This window comes from Cottoperca gobio, chromosome 17 (assembly GCF_900634415.1).
Source record: "Cottoperca gobio chromosome 17, fCotGob3.1, whole genome shotgun sequence".
NCBI lineage: Eukaryota > Metazoa > Chordata > Actinopteri > Perciformes > Bovichtidae > Cottoperca > Cottoperca gobio.
The window spans coordinates 23,899,488-23,917,385 of NC_041371.1; the positions used below are offsets into that span (position 1 = coordinate 23,899,488).

Here is a 17,898-nt window from a genome sequence, read left to right on the forward strand (position 1 = left end):
CACCGAGCCGTGGTTTCGACGGAATTTCAGCGACTGCAGGCTGAACATTGAACGCGTATTTACAAATGTACGTCAGCCTGCGAATCTATCCACGTACATTGTAGCACAATTCATGATAACAAGTAATTAATAAAAAGGTCACTATTTTTATTAAACACCTAATATGATAACTATAAGTTACAATTCTGCTGTCGACATTAAGAAACGAGGATCTGTGGTCCGCCAGAGTAGAACTTTCACATACACAACTATCAGTAACGGAATACAGGAGGGAAAGAGAACATAGGAATCATGTATGTTAGGGGTAAAAAGTCTGCTTTTCAAATAGTCTTACAGGTTAACAATAGTGTTTCCAAAAACTGCCCGGAAAAGCTGCTGAAGCCAATTATGAAATAAAGTTGCTTACTAGCTGTGCCAGAATATTTCCTCAGTTTTACCCTGAAACAACCTCACTCAGTGCCCGCGAGCCCTCCGTCAACACCCGAGCCGACCAGTGACAGGCTGCAGAAGAATACATTCAATTACGCATCTCCTACAATAAGAGCTTCTAAAGTCTCCGACCACTATATAATACAAATGTAGATTAATATCTGATATTTCATGTGGCCTGAAGCCGCTGTAGGGAGAGTATAATTAGTGCCACTTACCGCTGTGTGCCGAGGATGGAGGTTTAACCAGAACAACCAACAGCAGCGCATCCAACGGAGAAGGACTGCTCTCTGCCTGTCCCCTCTCTCCTCCCTCACTCTGCATCTCTCTCTCTCTCTCTCTCTCTCTCTCTCTCTCTCTCTCTCTCTCTCTCTCTCTCTCTCTCTCTCTCTCTCTCTCTCTCTCTCTCTCTCTCTCGTGTAGTTCCTGCCTCTCTCCACAAATACCCCCGTCCCCCCCCTTCCCCCTGGCCCCCCTCACCAATTCAACAAATTGAGGAGTTGAAGTGGCTGCTGATTGGTGATTGCTATGCCGTCGGCGATTAAAGGGACATACACAAGCTCACGCGCACAGGAACACACACCATGTGCTCAATATTCGTCCCAACTCTTAACCAACAGACAGAGTGTGACTGCTACTTGGAGAGGTCCCAGTTCACCCCCTGCCCTGCACCTTGAGCAAGGCACCAGATATCCCCCTTCTCCCCTCACTCCCATTGGTCCCCTGTCCTATGAGCTGCCCACTGCTCTGCATGTGTGACCATTAAAAAGAGTGTTTCATCCCTTCGATTCTATCTATATGAAGTACACTTCTGCAACAAGTAGCTACATCTGAAAGGGCATGTGTTGTTTCTGATGAGCTTTAATAATGAAGCTGGCAGAATGGCACTCTAAAAGTGGCACAGAGTTACAGTAAACTATTCTAGATAATTAAACGTGTGACTTTGTGCTACCCGATTTAAGCGCCTCCAAATACACTTCAAGTTTACTTTTGGTATTTTGAATTTAAAGCTTCACCAAACAATATTTTTATATTAACACACATTACTCTTTTTTACATCGCACAACTTTACTGTTTTGGTTCAGCCTCAAAACTCACTGTACACTAGGGCCTCTTAAGGCAATGGGTCCAAGGTGAAGGGCCGCACTAAGAGCGATTCATAGATTTTTTTTTTTTTTCTTTCTCGTTTGTTTGTTTATATAGTTAGCTTTGTGTCACTCACTCTGTCAAGCGTCTTTGAGTTACAAGAAAAGCGCTATACAAGTCTAATGTATTATTATTATTATTATTATTATTATTATTATTATTTTGAAAATAAAATTCCAAATATAAAACATTCTGATTCATTTTAATCTGTCGACACCAAAACAAAGAAAGAAATAAACTCCTCCTTTTCGTCAGGTAGCCAGCTAGTTCATCTGCTTCCAACCCTTAACACAGAAAAGATGTGGAAATTACAAAAAGATGAGGATTACCGTACGTTCCAGGCCGCGTGGACAGAGGACTGTGCCTCTGTGGAAAGAGCAGGATCTGCGGTATGTTTGATATGCAACGAGAAAATTGCATAGATGAAACAGACAAATGTAAAGCCTCACTTCGATACACACCATGCATCTCCTGGCTTTACGTCCAATCTCCTGCAGTCATTCAAAGCGGGGGTCTCCATCAGAGAATTTGAGCTGGAATTGCTGACCTGAAGGCGTCAGACATGTGGGTGAGTAAGGTCCTTAATGGAGAGTTGGAAATACTTGCGCGACAGTGAGCAGAGCTGGCGAGTGAACACAAGTAGACAGAAATTAAAAAACTTCAACCTGAAGACCAGTTGATTCTTAAAACTTTGAACGAGCTCCCCGTCACATGCAATTCAGCGTGTGAGTGTTGCCATATTGACCATGTTTGGCTTTACATATGAATGTAAACGTCTGAGAAACATGAAGACCAACCTACGCTCACGTTTAACTGATGGAAGCCTCAACGCCTGCATGAAGCTGAAACTCACCACTTATGAACCAGACTACAAGGCCATCAGCAAAACCATACAGTACCAGAAGACGCATTAATGGTAAGACGTATTTAATTTATTATTAGTTAGCTACAGTATATCAACAAGGGTATTAAGAAGAATAAAGATATTTATTACATATAGCGCTTTCAATACTCTGTTATACTTTACAAATGTATGTCTTACTTAAAAAATGCACGCATAAAGTTGCATTCAATTTTATTAAATATATGCCTCACAAGGAAATACATTTAGAAATAATTGGCTTTTATGGCTCTCCCGGCCTTCACATGATCAGCAGTAAAACTGCTCTGCGCTAGGTGTGCCGCTGTTTTCCTATGGGAGAGTGATGCTGGCAAACTGGGCTTAAGTGTTTCCCTTGGTGTGGCGCACCGCTTGAAATTGCTGCTGACCTTTCGAAGCACAACTAAAGAGATAACATAGCCGTAGACGTAGCCAGCAGCGACACAGGCAAGCAGGGGAGGTAACCATAGAAACAAAACCACTTCTGCGAGGCAGCTTAATAACAAAGGAGGCCGTCAAGCTGGAATAGGTAGACAGAGACAGGTACTGGGAGAGCAGAGCGACTGCTAAACAACTAAATAATTCATCTTGTAGTTGAATTATCCATCTTTGAGAAATGTTACACTGGACATATGACTTGAAGTGAAATAGCAAAGTAAAATGTGTTTTTTAATCTCGCAATATTTGTTAAACATTTTTCACGCCAAAATGTTTAGCTGAAAGAAAGACTACATACGTATAACATTGAGTTGCATATTAAATTGGGCCTAATGTGTTCAAAACATTATCAAGCAATAATTTGGTGACCCCCTGAAGTAACTCTGAAGACCCCCTATTGGCCACAGACCCTCTGTTGAAGGAAATGAAAGAAAGAAAGTAAGAAACATTCTTTGTCAAAAAACACACAGTCATTTAACACAAGTCAAGTATACTGCCAAGGCCTCTCTGGTATACTGAATTAAATTAGTGAAAGACAAGGGTATTCCCACATAAAAGGAACTACTACTACTTGAAATCATACATAGACTACAAGACATGGCCCAATGCCACATACAGTATTTCAGTCAACAGTCATGACCCTGATCCTTAATGTGTGGAGTTGGTGGTTTAGTTATCCTGCTCACTGTGGAGTGCCACTTGAGACTGCCCCACTGAGAGCACAAGCTCTCCAGGTATGGATCTACTGCTCGCATCTATGTCAGCTCTTCAGTAACAGCCTGTCCTCCTCTGGCCCCAATACACCCATCAGCCCTCAGATGATTCTTCTAGTTTGATGTTGATACTGCATGAAATGTGCTGCTGACAGGATTTATATTGTTGTGTCCTTGTTGGGGTGTTCAGCCCTCTACAGGTATGTATCCATACTGCTAGGAGGTTGCTGCTGTTATAAAGGATAATTTTCCCTATAATCCCTAATGATATTCAAACTTTAAGGACAATCCTGATGCACAACATTTAAAAGGCTTGTATTTATTTAGGTATGAACAAACCAGAGTAGTACACTGTCTCCTGAACCAGAGGTAAGGACACATGTCTAAAAGAAGACATTTGTGATTCAGGACAATTGTTCAGGTGGACACAAAAAAAAGCACACAGCGGAAACAATGTAATCACTTTAAATTGTGTTGTGAAATGACATGTGATATCATGATATCCTTGAACATATAAATGTTCTACTTTAACTCGAGTGGGAATACAATAATATTTGTAGAGAAAGGTTTTGTAGAGTTTGAGCATGGAATTAGTTTTCTGATCTTTGGGAACAGTATACCATCACAATAACAATAATTAAATAAATTATAATAGTAAAAATAAAAGTCTATATTAAGCTTTCATTCACAGTTTAAGTTTTTAAGAATCTTTGATCTTAGATTATTTTGTTACATAGAATTGTACTGAATTGTATCTTTTAAAGTGTCTTAGGAAAATGGTACACCAATTTTTATACCTTTTTAAAATGTCTACATTTGAAAATACATGTATCCACTGCAAGTGATGAAAATGTACCTTTAAACAAAACATGTCCTATAGATTGTTCCTGAATCCCACTGCTGGTCTGGAGAAGGTGTGGACAGCCAAGCTTCATAAAGAAGGTGTGAGCAGTTTGCCCCCCAGTGTTAAATATTACGTTGCAGAAGTGTGCTCTCATGAGGACCATTACGGGCGAAATGTGTGAAAAATGTATGCGAGTGTGAACTGAGCACCTGAAGGTCATGACGGTCTACAGTCTTCCTCTTCCTGGTGATGCTATAGGCACTAAATAGCAAGATAACCAATTAGAGAAAGAAACAATACTGTAGCTCATACCATTCATAAGTGTTATCTATATTTTGATAGAGTCCTATTTCTGCCATCCAAGCTTGCCAGTTGGCTCACTTGCACTCTGAATAAGTGCTTGGACTCAACATTACTTCTGCCTCACGAGCATCTCTGCCTCTGAGACATACTCAGCACACTACAACAACTGATTCAAAGCAGTGCCTTCAGCACTTTGGATTACTTTAGCTATTATCGCATTTGTGTGGTGGATTCTGTAAAACATTCAAATGCAGATGTTTAGGTAAAGGCTTTGGTTAAAAACACAAGGTGAAAATGATACTTTCCCCATCCTACTACTGACACGGCTCAGGCTCAGTGGTAAATTGTGGCATTGGAAGCACTTTCATTCAAAGAAAAGCCCAAATGGAACGTCAACAAAGTTACAAACTGAAAACACTAATCATGGTGGGTTCTGATTTGCTAGCAGGTTAAAATTGTACATCTGGATACAAACAGTTAACAATCTTAGTAAATCACTACCCAGGCTACATTAAACTGCAGGTGATACAATAGTTATGCTTTGTGATATTTGAAATGATATGCTAGAATGTGATATTTTAAGTAGTACTGTATTTTCAGCTTGTTGCTTGTTCATATCTAGATGGAAGATATATTTGATGTAGTATAGGATATTTCATCTTTACTCGTAAATATACATATTATAAGTTACTGTATATTGCTTACAGAGCTGACTAGCATAAAAAAAGAAAGCACATCTCCACAGTTGTAAACTAAGAGCAATTTCACTTCCTTTGAGCAAAAAGCTTTTTCAGGAAGTAGTTAAAGTCACAGTGAAGGAGGGAAGGAGCAAACAAGAACTTCAGGCTAGACGAAAACAGTAGCAATATCTTTTGGTAAAGCCAGCAATGGGTATTTTTAAATTGTGCTTTTTTCAGATCTCATAAAGAAAAGTCAGGCTTTGAGTGGCTTTACATTATAATCATGTCACATGTGGTGGAGACTTAAAGCCAGCCACCTACAGTGGTTGCAAGTATCACAGGACACAAACATTTTACATAAGATGCATTGAAAATGGCTATTGTTTCTTTCACTAATTCAGTCCGTCGTTGAATATTTGAGAGGATTCTCTCAGGCTTAGCACAGGAATCTCTAATCCGCCTTAAATCAGTTACACCATATTGGCTGACTGGCTCTGGCAGTGCTGTTTACTGTGCCTTGCCAAGACAAAGTGAAAAACTGGAGCTCTGACTGAATAAAGATGCTGGGATGGAAGCAGAAAAATTAGCCTTTCATTCGGCTTTTTCTGTGGCTGTATAAACACGGGGGTGGACATTTTCCGAATTTCAGTAAATCTTTTCTTGAATATGGAATTGAGAATTGTGACACTGTTGATATCCATTAATACCTATTTTATAAATTCAGAAGTTTAACATTAAATCCCTGGAAAGGTCTGCTCTTTGTATGTTGTCAATAATCAGAGCCAACTAGCATGGCTACCCCCATAAGTCATGTGACCCTTGATCGTCGTGCATGTTGTGGTACAGAGACTTCAGCATGGCTGAATTAAGAGAAACTGTATGCCATGCTCCATTCATTTCCATGAAGGTTCCTCGCTCCCCAAATGTTATTGGGAAGGTAATGTTATAATTACATTCTAATAGCAGTAACTCAGAAAAAGGTATTCATCATTTTATAGCCACTCCTTTTCTAGTGATAGTGTGGGAAAAATGCCAGTGTACATCACGTGATCCGGCAATACTGAGTGTGGCCACTAAAGTCCCTTCACAGCCAGTGCTGCTCCTGGGGGCTTAGCTACGAAGCAACGCTGCTGTATGGACTCCATGGTGCTAACACAGCAGCTTTTTGAAAGGCAGATTGAGAAAGCAGGAAGAGGCAGAGGTGACCATTCAATATGTTGGGAAGATTGTTTTCTGTAACCTGCATTCACTTAATTTTGTAGCTACTAGGGAAGAGCAACATACGGTAAACACAACATGCATATTCTATCACTTTGTGAAGTTGTAATGTTTAACATGTCAGCAGACACTTACCTATTCACACATTCAACAGACATGATCATTCATGTGGAGTCATGTTTGTGTCCTCATGATGAATGAAAGTCCAATATTCTATTCACTTTACTTTTAGCTTAGCTCTCTGAAAATATCTGGCTATTAAGCGCTACAGTCTGAGATATTTCACTGGAAACAGCTGATGTGGCGGTGAGAGTGAACCGACACATTAAAGTAAAGCCTGTAAAGCCAAAACAATGAGCTAAAAGCTGAAATGTGTCAATGAGCTGAGAGGAACCTCAGAGTTGATCATTGCCTTTGAGTTCATCACTATAAGTGACACATGTAATTATTGCACATAGTCATTTAAGAAAGTATTAACCATTGTGGTCACACCTGAACAATTTACACCTGCTTAAAATCCATGCAAGCCAGACCACATCCAAATATGGCACAAGCCAATAGCGTTCCTATTACGATGCATTTGCACCATCATTAACAAGCATTATCCCCCATACAGGTAAGATATCCAGATCCAGATCACATGGTAATACCAGGTGGAAATGAGGTGATGACACTTTCAACCCTTAAAACTTTCTTAATAACTGTACCTGCTGTATGGGGCTTTTCATTGTACTGCTTAAAAAAGGCTAAAAAACAAGAGCCAACCTCTTGGCAGCAGGGCTTCCTGTAAGCAAATGGCCGAAAGGTTTTTTCCCTTCTTTTTAGGCTATTTTTGTCTCACTCCCCAAATGTCAAATGCAAATTTATGCTAATTTTATGTTCTTTTCAAAATGATGGACATATTTAAATGCAGACTATTTAATCAATGTGTAGCTGAACAAAGTTTATTGCTAGTCCTCCGACAATGAAACATTATTGTGCAAATATAATGACACTATCTTTTTTCATCTTCACTGGCCATGCTGTTTATGAGCTGGAGACACTTCACAGTCATCCATCTTTGTTTTCCTTCTGGACACACAGGGTCACCTTGTCATCTAGAGTTTGATGTCCAGGGACTGAGAATATTACAATGTCTGCACAAAGCAAACTCCTAAAACATTATTCGCACGACATCAGCTTATTGGCTCATACTTCATACTATATATATATAGTATATTTCTGAATATTTCTGAATTAACTTAACCCACCTTTGGCTTTATTGTCGGCCAGGAGACCTGCTGCTGGTAGCTTGACTCCATCACTAGGATGGTTTGATTTCATGGAGTCATTCAGGCGCAGTAACTGTCAAAAACAGATAAGAACTTATTTCAAAGACGGAAACAGAAAAACAATACTCATCATAAACATGCATAAGACAGTGGCCCCGCCATGCATGTGACAGACAATCAAGCAATCATACAGACAAGGTCAAGCAATGCAAGCAAGGAAAGACAAAGGAACAAACAGACAGCAGGAGCTGTGACCAGATAGAAGGTTGAGCCATTGTGAAAGAATTGTTTTGCTTCCACTCAAAAGGCTTCATGGTGATACAGCCTCAGGTAGTTGGGATCATTTAGATGTTCTTGATGTTCATAACATAGATAGATGTGTTGATCTAAAGTGTTTAGTATATTTTTGTTAATTGATTTTAAAGAAAGTATTTTCCAAAATTGGCATGTAGATTTGAAGCAGTGTGCTAATGTGGACTAAGTGTTGTTAAAAAACTGCCACTTTCCAGAGTTATTGACACGGTTCTGCTTTGGAAATGGTTGGCCAGAAATGTGGATGTCCTTGATAGATTGCGCTTTTAAGGATAAGTGTGTCATTATTTGAGACTAATGATATGAATCTACATATGAATCTCAAAGTTAACCATTTGTTATATTCTTTGTTTGAATGTGTATTTAAGTATCACTGAAAACAGCGTATTCGTTTAGGAAAAATTAGAAATAATAAATATTCTGCCCAAAAGAGAAAGCAACACATGTATCCAGGTTGATCAATTTGTATACATGCTCAACAATAGTCTTAAAGGGCTTTGCAGTTGTAACACATGGTTAAAGATTTCTGTGATTATTAACATTTATCTGGACATCCTCATTAATTGTGCAATTGTTGAAATATGTTAGCACTCTTCTTTGCTGGTACAGCACTGACAGTCTCTGGACTAGTGCGCTTTCTCAAGTAAACCTAACGACCTATGTTGCAGTTATTATAACCACATATGTATCTACCATCGGCAACTATTATGTTATATCAAGCTAAAAGTGGACATTATAGGCTACCTATAAAAACATGCAAAGTAGTTGATGTATTTTTTTTCATTTGGATGGAGATGAAAGTCTGCTGGATTTTAATGTTATTTCTCCAACGAAGCGATTGGACCAAGGGGCAAACTCCAGTGCTGAGCAGTGAATCTAATGCGGAAGTGCCAAAAACTGCAGTTCATCCAATGGCCGCAATTTCCATAGACCCCCATGTTAAAATGTCCAACTATAGAGCAGAAATAAAGGTTCAATTATGCATAATTAAGGGAGTGGCCGCTTTGAGTCACTGCTGGCTAGCCGCTAGCTAGTGTCTGCCCAGCTCAGCGGCTTCGGGTTATCCAAGGCACAGAACTTGACCTCCCAGCGTGTTTGTGGTGTTGGTGCCTTTAGGAGAATGTATGTTATTTTAATATTCATTTTTTAATATTAATATATATTTCGTTTGAAATTGATATTACTATACCTTAAAAAGTCGACATATGGGCCAGCACTAGCCCATATCATAGATGAATATTTGAAATGTAAAAGTATATACATTTAGTCAAATAAAAGAGTGTGTGTGCTAGTGGTACCAGCTGTGGCGCAGGAGGTAGAGTGGTTGTTGGAGGGTCGGAAGTTCAATCCCCGGGCCCTGCAGTCAGCATGTCAAAGTGTCCTTGTGCAAGATACTGAACCCCAAGTTGCTCCCGATGACCAACGGTGTGTGAGTGTGTGTGAATGTTTATCACTACTGACCAGCTGATGTGCACCTTGTATGGAGCCTGTGAATGCTGACATGTTGTCTCAAATGCTTTGAGAGATCGCACAGATTAGAAAATTGCTTTATAAATGCAGTCCATTTAGCTATTCTCAGTGTGGGCTCAAAGTACTGCAGGTCTTCCTCCATCATGCTACCACTGCTCTTCCTCACAGGGAGGGGGAGAAGACCTTTCACGCTGCACGCTGAAGTTGCCTCCCGAGGTCTCTGCAGCTCTCCGGGCACCACATAGCTGTCTCAAATCCTTTAGACAATACAAAATATAAAGGGTGGCTCAGTTTTATATGTTGACAGTGCTATTACCTTATTACTAATATGTCACATCTGTAGGATTAAATGGAACAGGGAAGCAACACCTCAAAATATAGATGTCTTTAACAATATTTAAGTAGGTTGTTGACTTTGTCTAAACTCAAGTAGCTTGTCCTGGTTCTTCCAGGTGTTATGCTGTGTGGTGTGGTGGAGGTATCACAGGTGGCCAATGATGTCAACAAAGACCAATACACAAAAAGAAAAAACAACAAATATAAAAGTGTTTTTCCTTCTCAACAGCCATATTCAAGATAATAATCTCACACAGTGTTGTCGATAGCATTGCACACAGGTTACAGTCCCTCTCTGTCAACGTCTAAACCAGTGGTCTTCACTATTTTTTTACGTGAGAGCCACATTGATAGGACAAAGTCAATAGGAGAGCCACTTTTACCGCAAAGTATGAAAAGCAACATCCAGTCATAAAAAGCATGTCTGCTTATCAACCTGTCAGCCCACCCAGAACATACAATATGCAATGTAGCCAACCAATACATTCAATAAAAGCAGGATTATCTTAATACTGGGATGATGTTGTCAAACTCTGCAAACAATATAGCTGCTGAAGCCAAAAAGCAGTGTTTCACAATTTTTGAGTCTGAGAAGGTTTTTTTGCCCGAGCCAAAATCCATGCGATTCCATGCGATCTCAAAAGATGTCTCAGTTAATCGTTCAGCTGTATTAGTTGTCCTGTGTACGAGCCTTTGTTTTCCAGAAAGAGAAGAAGAAAGCTGCTCTATTTTATTTACTAATTTCTCTTCCAGGTGCGTAAGTTTTGTTGAATTTTGGATGCGTCGTTTAGAAATGTCGCTCCAAATGTCGCTTCAAACCAGAGCAGGTCTGTTTGCACATTAAGCACAAAGGGTTCGACTCGTGGAGGACACATACAAATTCCAGGCCACTTTTCTTGAAATTTCCTATGCTCGTCTTCTATGGCTCGTACCTTTCTTTTTTTAACGGGAGCAGCTGTTGTCGGTCCACAAACCACATCTCCAGCATCTTCCTCTCGATTCCGCTGTGGTTTGATGCTCCAAAGACAAATCTTAATGTTCCTTGTTTGTCACGCTTTGTTTCTGTCCAACTGGTGTGCAACTCTTTAAATTTAGATATAAATAATTTTTTAGCAAATATCCATATTCGTAAGCATGCTTATGATAAGATATTTTTAATGACCTTAAGTTTATTTATTTCTATACTAGCACACCATGTATCTACCCGTCCAAGAGCACATTCACCATTGTAGTGCTGATAGACCGCCACAACTGGCAACTCCGCAGTGAGTCAGTGTTCCGCTGAGCAAGTTTAAATATCTTGTTTCATCATAGCACAGAGACGGCACTGGTGAAAGTAACCAATGACCTTCTATTGGCATCAGACAAAGGACTTGTCTCTGTTCTTGTCTTGTTAGACCTCAGTGCTGCTTTCGACACTGTTGATCATGACATTCTACTACAGAGACTGGAACATTGTGTTGGCATAAAAGGAACCGCACTAAGCTGGTTCAAGTCCTATTTATCTGAGCGATCTCAATTTGTACTTGTTAACGATAAATCCTCCATGACAGCCAAAGTCAGTCTTGGAGTTCCGCAGGGTTCTGTACTTGGACCGATTCTATTCACCTTATATATGCTTCCTTTGGGCAATATTATAAGGAACCACTCTATAAACTTTCATTGTTATGCGGATGATACCCAATTATATCTATCAATTAAACCAGATGAAACCAATCAATTGGCTAAACTTCAAGCATGCCTTAAGGACATAAAAACTTGGATGTCTAGCAACTTTTTGATGTTAAACACAGACAAAACTGAAGTTATTATACTTGGCCCTAAACGCATCCGAAACGCATTTTCTAATGACATAGAAGCTCTGGATGGCATTAACTTGGCCTCCAGCACCACTGTAAGGAATCTTGGTGTCATCTTTGATCAAGATCTGTCGTTTAACTCCCACATAAAATAAATCTCAAGGACTGCCTTCTTTCATCTACGTAACATTGCAAAAATAAGACACATCCTGTCTCAAAATGATGCAGAAAAACTAGTCCATGCATTTGTTACTTCAAGGCTGGATTACTGTAACTCATTGTTATCAGGTTGTCCCAAAAAGTCGCTTAAGACTCTTCAGTTGATCCAAAATGCAGCGGCACGTGTATTGACTAGAACAAGGAAACGGGATCATATTACTCCTGTATCAGCTGCACTGCACTGGCTCCCGGTAAAATACAGAATAGAATTCAAAATCCTTCTCCTGACTTACAAATCAATTAATGGTCAGGCTCCAGCATATCTTAAAGATCTCATAGTACCTTATAAACCAACTAGAGCATTACGCTCCCAGACTGCAGGGTTACTTGTGGTTCCTAGAGTCTCTAAGAGTACAATGGGAGCCAGAGCCTTCAGCTATCAAGCTCCTCTCCAGTGGAACCAGCTTCCAGTTTGTGTTCGGGAGGCAGACACACTCTCCACATTTAAGAGTAGGCTAAAGACTTTCCTTTTTGATAAAGCTTATAGTTAGGGCTGGCTCAGGTTTGCCCTGGATCAGCCCCTAGTTATGCTGCTATAGGCTTAGACTGCCGGGGGACACCTCCCTGCTCTCTTTCTTCTCTTCCTCTCTCCTCCCCTCCCTCTCTCTTCTTCTCCCTCTCTATCTGTATGCATTTATGTAAATGTATGTTATTAACTCACCATCCGGGGTATCATCCCCGGAGTGTCTGTCTCTCATGTGGCAGGTTGCCACTGATAAAGTTTACGTCAGGATCATGAATCGTGACAGCGCCTGCTGACCTGGTCCTGCTGGACACCGGGAAGCCTTATTGACATTTTTCTGGATTCATCCATACTTTCTATTTCTTTTTTTTCCAACACAACATAATTTCTGTCAAATGTTGTATTTGTACTATGTTGTTTATCCTGTACACACGACATCTATTGCACGTCTGTCCGTCCTGGGAGAGGGATCCCTCCTCAGTTGCTCTCCCTGAGGTTTCTTCCATTTTTCCCCCTTTAATTGTGGGGTTTCTTTTAGGAAGTTTTTCCTTGTGCGATGCGAGGGTCTAAGGACAGAGGATGTCATAACCTGTACAGTCTGTAAAGCACACTGAGACAAATGTATAATTTGTGATATTGGGCTATACAAATAAATTTGATTTGATTTGATTTGATTTAGTCTATATTTACATATTTTATCAATTATTATCAATTATTATTATTATTATTATTTGTAGGCTAATAGAGCAGACACTGTGTTTTAATGGTTTATATATAATAGCCCTGCTTGTTTTTAGTGTTTTTATGAAATATCTGTATTGACTGCAGTCATATCTATCACCCCTTTATTTAGCCTACTGCCAAGCAAGCCACCAATGAGTAACACTGGTCTAAACCATAAATATGCGCACTGTTTGCAACAGCTGTGTGGAGAATTATAATCTTTAATGTAAGACGTGATGCACTGATGCATCTGCATGGAGACGCAAAGCATAGTTTTCTGAATATCTTGTTTGGTATCAAACTATACCATTATATTTTATAACATTAATCAATTGCCTAAAAAATGCTGCAATAACAATTATGGCTACCCAAGCCAGTACCAATAAAACATCCATGGTCAGAACACTAACTAGCTACCATCACATGTAATTTAACTTGTTAACCGTTACTTATTAAAAAATATAATCCAGTGACACCAAATGAACGACTCCTTACTAAAGTCATGTGGAAATATAAATTCAGGTTTGCTTGAATCACGGGCAAACTGGACAAACGTGTGCATATCTCAACAAAATCAAGTGTTTACCACAATTATATATTTAAAAAACCGTGGAGGCATTTTTAATATTGTGTAGTCCAATCACAATAACATAAATCATTATGTAAATGTTGTTGTATAGTTTCCAGTCACCTTACCTTAAGTAGCGTAAGATGGGACACCGCAGGGTAGCCGGCTAGCAATGCGGATCCAGCCTCTTAGCCTAGCTTGTTAGCCTTGCTTGTTAACTTAGCTCGTTAGCCTAGCTTGTTAGCCATAGCTAGCTTGGTAGCTTGGAGCTATGTGGGCGCGTTTCAGCAGCCAGCTAGCCTCAGCTCATCCTCTTTGTCCATTTTTGGATTAGCCAGGAGTTATATATACAGTCTGTGGATAGGCAAACATAAGTCCCATTAGGCTCTCTAGTTCATTTCACTGTCGCCTTTCTTTTTTTTAGCTTTGTCCTCGTCTTCTTTTTGTCTTAATGGCTTGCTACCGTTACTTATAAGGTGCATACTACCTACTGTATCAGAGTATGTAGTAGATATTCATATCATTAGGTCAATAATTTTGTCTTACTCCTCTATCCTATCCGTCTCTTCCAATCACTTCCAAGAAATATCCGTTTTATAAAGCCTTTAAAAAATAAAATAAAAATAGCAACCTATTAATGATATGCTTTCAATCAATCACTTTAGTGTGTGTGATTAAATCACCTTCTAGACTAAACCATTGGAGCAGCATCGTGGCAATAGCCTCAGAATATTTATCAGAGAGCTCACATAAGAACGCAGCACTATCAGAGAGCTTATTTTAATTATTAAATTAAAAGTTAGAGGATCAACAAACTCATCAGAATGTATCCTCTGGCGTGTCGTGGCAATCCATGTACAGTACTAATTGTTGATATGTTTGTCTGTCTGCACCAAAGTGGTGGACCAACTGACCCGGGAGTTATGAGACCAAGAAAGCTATAGGGATGTCCCTGCCACAGTCACCAAAATGAATTGGGCAAATGACAAGATTATTAATCAATGATGCAATCTTACAAGTGAAGAAAATCAGAAAATGACAAAACAGTCTAAGTCAGCTTGTGTCATTGTGAAATATAAGTAAAAGTTGAGCCTGCACAGGTCTGACAGCTTGGTGCAAGTGTTTGAAATACCTAAAGCTTCCTGTGAATCAAGTGGTGTATGAGCTGCGTGTAGTTGGTGATTTGGCCTAATTCATGCAATAGCTAAGTGTCTTGGTAACTTAAATATCCTCTTGCAGGGATTTATGGCGGCCTTGCACAGAGAGTAAGACGTTGTCAACATAAAGACTCATTTTATGTCAAATACAGGCAGTTTTGAATTCCTTTGATGTTACTCATCTGCTCAAAGTACAGAAATTACAGCATTAAGGTGTTTGATGACTAATGCAACAAGGGAAGGATTCACCAAGCTTATGAAAGCATGTTACTGATATGCATTTATGGGACTGGGGGATGGGGCTACTCAAATAAAATCCTGCTTAGGGCAACAAAAAGGCTTGTACCGGCCCTATGATGACAGTATATTTATGTAGAAAATGTTGGACTGAGACATCATGTCCTCAGTCTGTCTGTCAGCATCAGTCACGACACTGAGGCTTTGGCTAAGTCAACGCCAGTCTCTAAACAAGCACAAGCTTGTTTATACCCTGCTGTTCATATCCCCATACATGCACACTTGCACACACAGAAATATGTACACACAGATAGAAACAGTATATAGATACACTAAATGCATTCACCTTTTCTCATACACACCACACACACACACACACACACACACACACACACACACACACACACACACACACACACACACACACACCAAGAGCTTCAATGCTAACATTCTAAAAGATAAAACCTTGAACCGACTGCCTGCTCAGCCTCCATGGTATGCTCCCTCTATGGCTCTGCCCATCCAAGGTCTCTTCTATTCTTTGTATTTCAAGTTTTTGTGAAGAGTTTTTACAATATTAAGATTTATGTGGTTGCAGGTATCCCTCAGGTTAGCAGGGGCATGTTTAATGTAGTGATTTAAGTGTGTAGGGCCGACTTATTGTCTTGTTTTTCCCCTCCTCCAAATTTAGCCCTTGTGTTGTGCTTCCAGCCCCCATGAGTTTCTCTTGAGAGAACGCAGTTGAACTACAGGAGTGTTCACATGCAGAAGTCTAAGTGATACAACAGGATTCATTTAATGTCTTACCCTTTAAACTGCTTTTCTCAAAGGAAATGTGTAGTAGTTTGCAGTTTGATGGGAAATCATTTCTTTGCAGCACTCACTTCCCATTAGAATAACAATGACATGCTGACAACAACTGTTAATTAATAATATTTTATTTTCTTCCCTATGTAAGTATGGTCTCAAAAATAAGTTTAACGGATACCCGACACAGAAGTCTCTCGCTTCAGGGTGGTGAATGTTATTCCATCCAGTCCCCTGTTAGCCTGCAGTGCAGTGACCTGGGATAAAATCATGTTTGCTGTTGGTCTTTGTCCCTCTGCACCTGACCAGGGATTAACAAGGCTCTCACACTGCTGTGGTACCAGCGGGCGACCAAATGCTTCTATAATAACTAATAAGCTCATCAAAGGTTTGTAGAATTATTGTAAAAATCACAGATAATACTTGAAGCTCTCAAACACAAATTCCTCTCCAATAAAAGCAAAACTATGTAACATTGAAAGAGGAAATGACATGTAACTCTTTATTAAAAGTGAAATGGTTAACTAATGATCAATAAAACACATCACTGCTTAATTCCCTATTTCATGTACTGGTTCAAGGTTCACACAAAAAGAAGGAAGGACACATTTGGTTTGAAAGAAAAGTGACAATTATTTATTAAAGTAAACTATTTACAGAATTGAATCAAGGCTATTTGAAAAAAACTAAAATCAGTAATGCAGGTGGGACATGGAAGAGCAAAGAATGTGTGCTGACAAAGCACACACAGAGCTGAGAGAGAGGGACTGAGCAGTCGGGGACCTCCCATCAACACAGACCAATAAAGTACTCTGTAGTGGGATTAAAATACTAGCTATAAACAAATGACCCAAAAAACATGAATGTTGCTTCATGGAGATAAGAAGGAAGGGAGAGTTTCCTGAAGTTAAAGACAAAAAAGAAAAGCAGTTACTGGTGAGTTCTGAGACCAGTGACAGTCTGAGGTGTCACACGCACGCACACGCACACACACACACACACACACACACACACACACACACATACACACATCCCGATGTCCCCCTGAAGTCTGAACCCTCAGGTCTTAACCCACGTCATCTGGTAAAAGCCTGAGTGTGAGAGGCTGCAAGAGTTCCAAATGATACAAACAGGAATGGGAAAGTACTTTGTGACTTTTATGATGTACAACTGTGGGGTTTTATTATTTTAGTTTTTGTACGGTCTGATTTGAACATCCTCCAGGCTCCTTCCTCACAGAGTGGACACACGGTCAGATAATCAGTTTACTGTTTTTTGTCAAAACAGCATCATTAAGCAAAATTGAAATAAATGTTTGATGAACACACTCGCTGTGTAATATAGCCTCTGCTTGCATTCCTCAGATGTCATGTGTTTTTATGTTTCATCTAAAATCCTTAATGTTAATGTTTCTGTGTAAATGTAATGTGGCAGGTAATGTGCTCTCCTATTTCTTTACATTATTTTAACGCCTCTGTGTTTAACATCACAGAGCTATGAATTGTGGGTGATTCCCTCAGTTGAAGTCGGCAGAATTGTGAACTTACGCAAAGTGTGCATAAAGGACTCAAAATGTTTGAGAGAGAACCTTCAAGCAATTGATGATTTGTCAGTGGAAGAGCCCTACAACCTTGTGAACCCCACAGTCTTCGAGGACATTGGGATTGGGCCACGCACTCTCAACATACACAGCCAGCTAGTATAATTTTTGTATTTTCCGTTTGGGGCAAATGAACAGACTGAAAGACCCTCCAGTGCCCACATTTAGTCAAATAAAACCTTGTTAAGGCATTTCCACACTCTGATTTAGCTTTCTACAGATGAAAATGTCATTATTTATATCACAAAAGTCCTGCTTGTAGTCGCATTTCTACATGCTCTCAGT

The 17,898-nt window shown here is 39.7% G+C and overlaps 1 protein-coding gene across 1 annotated transcript in view; it reads right to left on the bottom strand.

Moving 5' to 3' along the window:
- Positions 1-763, bottom strand: part of LOC115022594 (cadherin-6-like) — a 72,501-nt gene extending 71,738 nt beyond the window's left edge. Inside the window, 1 exon segment of the mRNA XM_029453636.1 lies at positions 648-763. The gene's annotated coding sequence lies outside the window, so the exon portion shown is untranslated.
- Positions 764-17,898: the final 17,135 nt, after the last annotated feature.